This window comes from Chenopodium album, chromosome 10, assembly GCF_948465745.1.
Source record: "Chenopodium album chromosome 10, dcCheAlbu1.1, whole genome shotgun sequence".
In the NCBI taxonomy this organism is placed as follows: domain Eukaryota; kingdom Viridiplantae; phylum Streptophyta; class Magnoliopsida; order Caryophyllales; family Amaranthaceae; genus Chenopodium; species Chenopodium album.
Genome location: NC_137843.1, coordinates 26,228,933 through 26,235,600, shown reverse-complemented (window position 1 = coordinate 26,235,600; position 6,668 = coordinate 26,228,933). Strand labels below are relative to the sequence as shown.

Sequence of the window (6,668 nt, the reverse complement as noted above, 5' to 3'; positions counted from 1 at the left end):
CATTATTCATCGGAATTGGGCTTATAATATATCATTGGAAACCTCTTTTTGAGCCCAATCCAATTACACTATTATTGTACCCTTGTCGTGGATCAAACTTAAATGGACTGGCTATTTTCATAAAATAGAATGCATTTTCAAAACCAGAAAGAATTATTTTTATTAAAACAACCGCATCACTAGACTTTTCACACTTTCACTTCGTTCGATAATCAAATGACGTGAAAGTACTCATCACTGGGCTTGGTTTTTGGGGAGACACATTTGGGTGTCTACTCCCCGTAACATTAAAGAAGGTGACTTTGTATTAAAGAGGTTAGGGGTCCACCAACTGATCCTAGAGGAATATTCAAACCTAATTGAATAGGACCATATTGCGCAATCGAAAGCTTATCAGGAGGAGCTGTTCGATTAATGGTTATAGGTGGCGATGATTTCCGTCAACTAATAAACATTGATTGACTTAAAAAATATTACATATAAAAATCTGGATAAACTCGTTCATGCATAATTCACATTCATGTCTCTTAGCTTTCAAATAAAATATTCTAACTGTTATAAACTTTACCGAATTACACGGTAAAATACACAATATTTGGGAGGGGGGGTGGGGTAGCCACAAAAAATGCCATTCAAAGTGTTCAGATTTTGTCAAACCTCAAGATAAAGTTTTCATACTTGGGGGGGGGGGGGTAAGTAATAATAATGATTAAAAAAAATCTTCTTTAATATTCGTAGCACAGGTGCCGCGCGAAACTAAAAAGGCTACGCGCGACGTGTGCACGGACGTCGCGCACAACCTTGGATGTTGCGGGCACCACATAATGACGAACTGCGAAATAAGAATTTTACGCTTGAATAAAATTTCGATTTTTTACTAGCGATAAAATAAGGGGCATCCAACAATACATATACTAGGAAAACAACAAATTAAACTTTGATTTAAATTGTTAAACAAAGTTTGAACAATTTTTCATTTAATTTCTACAAGTAGGATTAAAAGAAAAATAATTATAAATAAATAAATACTTTTTCGCAAAGAATTACGTAAGACCTGATTTCGTAATACGAATATGTAGGAAATCCTTTTGATTCGGGCATATAAAAAAAAAAGAGCTCTTTTTATTCCAAACATAATATTATTCAAAAGAACATCGTAGAACTAGATGATAAATAATAAAAAAAAAATAGTAGTGATTACACTCTATTAAAAAGAAAAAACTATTATTATTGTGTAACACCCTAAGATTTTACTATGTCCACAATCTGACGCAGGATAAACCTATATTGTTGGCGTCTAGATTCCCCTATAAAAACAAAATTTATAAAACCAAACCCAACCCTAGATATAGGGGTATGTCCGAGTCGAACCCAAGGGAAAGAGGTATTTGCTAAGGTCTCAAGCTAAGCTATTCCGAAATCTTAATACAATGGGTTGGTCTAAGCTATACTATCGAATCAACTTAATCAAAACAAGCAAATAGAATTCAATTATCAAAACACTATGGAATTTAGGATCCACATGCACTAATGATAAACTTGCTAATTCGTCGGGAATTTGATCAATCAAGCAATGCGAGAGAAAATGACATTTGCAATCAAAATCACTCAAAGAGCTATTTCCTAGGGTCAAGCTAGATGTCTCTACAAATGAATTCAAAGGAAAATCGCAAATCAAGATCAATCGACACTACAACAAATTGACCTTTGTTCCACGGGTACAATCGTGGCACAAGATTAAAATTCCCATGGCTATGCAATTTAGGCCACGGGAATTTTAAAATTTATACCCATAGCACAAGAGGCCGTGGCTAGAAATTTGCCACGGGAAAATGAATGTCGTGGCAAATTTTGAAATTTATGCCACGAGTATTCCCGTGGCAAAGAAATTCTCTTGCCACAAACACCAATGTGGCTAACAAATTATTTGCCACAAATTCGACTGTGGCTAATAAACTTTGTTGCCACAAATGTTATTGTACCTAATAAGATTCTTTTTTCAAATTTTATCATGGCTAATGAACAATGTTGCCATAAATATTACTGTGGCCAATAAGGCTGAAAAAAATATTGAATTTGTATTAATTAAAGTTAGTGCAGAAACACATACATATACACAAAAGTTACAAATTTTAAATAATCTCTGTTTATAATACACTAAAAACTAGATTATTACAATCTATAATTATGTTCGTGTCCTTTACTTTATTTAAACCTCATAATCTGTTGTGCTGAAATTGATAAAGCAAGAACGCATCAATTTGTTGCTGCTGTGCAGAGTGTCAAACCATTCTCGGGGATCTCATATGTGAGCATTTTAGTGAAACATGATATGCTGCTGGATGACATTGAGCCCTTTTGATATGTCTATAAAGTCCTATAACATCAAACCAAAAAAGCGTTAGCCCATCCGAATAACAATTGTAGCTCTTAAAGCAACCAACAACCATGCAAGGAAATTATAACTAAGACAACAACCTTTATAGCAAGAGGCCGACAGCAAAAGATGCAGCATCAACATAGACTACATCAGCAACAATAGCTGCAGTGGCCAGTCTGGCTGCATTAGCAGTGACAATGTCATGCATTCGGAATAATTGTTCTGTAATAAAGTGAGAAGAAATAAAATCACTATTATAAGTATGACTCAAGCAGCAGCAATAGGGGAAGACTGCAGGGTAGCAAGCAGCGAAGGGGCAAAGGCAGTAGCAGCTAGTAGGGGGGTGGGGGAGATACTAGAGCAGCAGGCAAGGGAGGTGGAAAGGCAAAATAGTAGCCAGCAGGAGGAAAGGGAAAAATGAAAAAGAATTAGATTACATTCCAAGACTCAAAGTGAAACTAAACTCTACTAATCACAGGACAAAAAATCTCCCTTATTTTGTAGCAAATGTTCGTCAACATTAACAATAATATATACAGACTAAGTTATATATATGTATCTGCAAAATATACTCAGCACTAACAAAGCTCAAATGACAATCTATAAGACATTGGGGCATAATCATAAAGCTACAATATATAAGACAACAAAGTAAAACAACATTACCACACTGGAACACAGGAGAAAAAATTTATAAAGCAAGTAGTCCTGTAACTTTCATAGTTTCTTAATCTCATTTAGGGTCCTTAGAATTTATTTATACGGGAGATGCATGCAATACTGCAATGACAGTTATTCAGATTGTAGCATAAAAATTAAGTTGTAATACGTCATAACAAGAAGTATCAAATGAAACAAACTGTGTTGGAACAATGCCAGTTCTTTTATCTGTCAACCTGTAAAGATGTAATATCATTCATCATGACTAAACCCAGAAAAGTGTAGTAGGTCAACATGTACAGATACACAATATATAGCTATATCATATGAAAATTTTGTATATACTTGATTGTAGTAACATACTTTACAAGTTTACAATAGAGTTAATTATGCAAAGCTATTGTGTTCTTTACAATCTCTTAATGTCCTTTACAATCTTAATGGGAAGTGAATTGCCTATAGTGAATTCGTGAACTTAAATTGAATGAAAAATAATAATTATATGTACGAGTAAACATGCATATAATTCAATAAATGTCCTGCATCTTTATATTCAGAGTAAAAGAAACAATAGATTAGCAAAGAAGGTGAACTCACTGGAAAACTTCTAACTATAGTGGCCAATCTTGTTTATCCTACTTTTTATTAACAAATTGAAAAACATAAATATAATAAAGAAATCTGAAACCAAGATGCAATTTTGTTACTCTATAATACTCCACGCAAATCTTAATATCTTAACATCATAATTATACAACATTACAAAGGTAATGCAAATTTAAAGAGAGGTACAAACTTTACAAGGGATTGTGACAGATAGATGAGGCTTAATATCAAGGCTAGGCTCAATAATCTTTTTCTTTATATTAGAGTTCTTTAATGGTCTCAATAACTTAATATTAGATATAATCCTTATTAACAGAATTGAGTGCAAAGGCACTATTAATCAAGTAGTTGGTGCTAAAAGAGCAATTAGCATTAATATCAATCATGGATTTAATGAATTGTTAGCACAGGTCTCTATCTGACAAGAGGACAGTAAGTTACCCTGATACGGTGCAACATTACGTTGGAGTTGAGGAGCACCAGAATGGGGAATTTGAGGATTCCATGGCCCTAATAATTCCGTGTAAATAACAATAAATCGTTTTCATGCAGAATTCAACAATTTAACTAAACAGTTAGCTTGATAGCTTAAGAGCATGGAGCAAAACAATTATTTGACAGGATTAAATGTCTCAACATATCCAAGTTCATCCATTTACTAGTAAAGTCAACAATTAATTAATGGGATTAATGCATGATGAATGCAAAAGAAACTAACTATATACTTCATAAGGATATCGCTTTCCATTGTACAACCTTTCCAGAAAGAACACCCTTTCTTCTTATACAACAAAGTACCCCATGATAAGCTTACCTGATAAACGTTTTTTACCCCCTACATACCAATAAATTTTACTATCTCAAACCAAAAAAGCAGAAAACAATCACTTTGATTGCAAGATTTGCAACTTTGAAGGAAACATTCGTAAAAAGTGTATACAAACCATCACAAATTCTAAATAAACAAGTCAACCTCATAGCAATTCAAGCCTATGACTATGAGTATATGACACTAGACAAATTAAAAAAAATTCAACCTTTGAATTCCATATTCACAATGCATCAGTATTACAGGAGGACCCTAATTCAACAAGAATGCGAAAAAACAATCGAATAAATACGAGCTGCAACAGATGATAAACCAAATAACTTAAACCATTACTGTGATTTAGCAATAGAAATTTTATCCCTTCTTTTTGCAAGTAGAAAACATCAATAAAAAAAAGTAACAACCCGATAATAATAACTAGTAAGCTAAACTTTAAGCTCATAATTCATACCCACCCAAATTCCAATTTTCATCAATAACATCAAAATTTAAGTAACATTAAAAGAATAGCAAACTTGTAAACAAATTTACACCAATTTGATATAAAACACAGAAATTATACTAAATCAAATATAATTTATAAATTTTCCAACATCCCTAATTCCCAATTTATCAACACCCAAAACCCATTTTGAAAAATTAATCAAAAAATACGAAAAAAAGTTTACCTTGAGAAGAGGGTGAAACTTGAGGTATAGGGGAGAAAGACCGCTGTTTATCAGTAGAGTAAGCGGCCATAGGATCGATGTGATATTCAAATCGCGGCGGCGGAGAAGAAGCAGCTGTGGCAGCGTCGAAATATTCGTTATTGAGCAGTGGCACAGGTAAAATTGAATTTAGGTTTTGTTGGGGAAAGATGATGAAACGAAATCAGTTGTTGCTCCTAATCGCATTACTCTTAGTCGCTCTCTTCTCTTCTCTGATTCCTCCATGATAATGAAAGAAGATGGAGAAATTCTAAGGATTTTGGGTGATAATTGGGGGTTTTGAGTTTTAGTTGATTTATAAATCTAATTGATTGAGAAATTGGAGGATTTACGAGTTCAATTAGAATTTTAGGCGGAGAAAATTTTCAACTCAATGGAGGATAAATTTCACATCAATGGAGAGCGTTAAGTGCCCTTCAATGGAAACTGGAAGAGAAAGAGGAGAAAATACAGAAAGTGGCGTTTTTTTTTAAACGAAAGAACGTTGAGATTTGCTTCAATATTTTTTCTTTTTAGTTTTTGTTTTGAACAAAAAAAACTTTAATTAACAATTTTTTTTTTTTTTTTTGACAAAGTACTTAACAAATATTAAATTATTTGATTATATTTTATGGATTTTAATTAAAAAAAAAAAGTTTGAATTAGAATTTGTAGTAATTAGTTGTTAATGTACCCGTGTTAATATACGAACGTACCAATTTATATTGAATTAGAATGTATGTGAATACACAAGTTAAGCATATCGAAAAAAAACAACTACAAAAAAAAAATGTTAAGCATATCGATCTACACAGAAAAATTTAATTGTGTATTAGAAATAGATCATACATAAAGGCAAAGTTTAAAAAAAAAAATTATTGAACCTCGTATATCATAGGTTTTAATTATTTTATTTTAATTATATATAGGGATCTAAGCTTTTGTAAAACCAGTGCATTTATTTGGTGTGAATACTTGTTGCCGTTATTGCACAGGAAAAAAAAAAAGCAATCATATATATAAGGAAAATTTAAGCGTATTTAGAACTAGAAAAATAAACAACTAACTTAAATTTGTATTATGTTTAATATTCTACTATGTACGAATTAGTGCCTATGGTATTTTAAATATCTTCAGGTTTAAAAGTAAAGAAAAACAAAGTAATATGGGCCAATTCATGGAATCTAATTTAATCGTCAAGTAAATATATATTCCTAGTAAAGTTTATTGTAAGTTATGATATCCTCCTTTTCCCTTGCATGAGTATATCTAGCTACAAAAATTTTATAATGTAGCAAAAAATAGTGGCATGAGTATATGCTTGTAACGAGAAAAATTACTTGTGATGACAGTACTATAACTTTACCACCAAAAAATAAAAAACACTACTCGTGAAACAAATGTTAAGTTTGCATGGGAAAAGAGCGACTCGTGGCACAAATGTAAAGTTTTCCACGGAAAAGCGCAATTCGTGGCACAAGTGTGATATTTGCCATTGGAAAATAAA

The 6,668-nt window shown here is 32.3% G+C and overlaps 1 long non-coding RNA gene across 1 annotated transcript; it reads right to left on the bottom strand.

The window, feature by feature from the left end:
- Positions 1-2,041: 2,041 nt before the first annotated feature.
- Positions 2,042-5,655, bottom strand: LOC145563841 (uncharacterized). The gene is made up of 3 exons (XR_014094630.1): positions 5,144-5,655; positions 2,479-2,602; positions 2,042-2,377 (listed from the first exon to the last, which is right to left on the bottom strand). It is a non-coding gene; the product is annotated as an uncharacterized LOC145563841 (long non-coding RNA).
- Between the last annotated feature and the right edge of the window lie 1,013 nt (positions 5,656-6,668).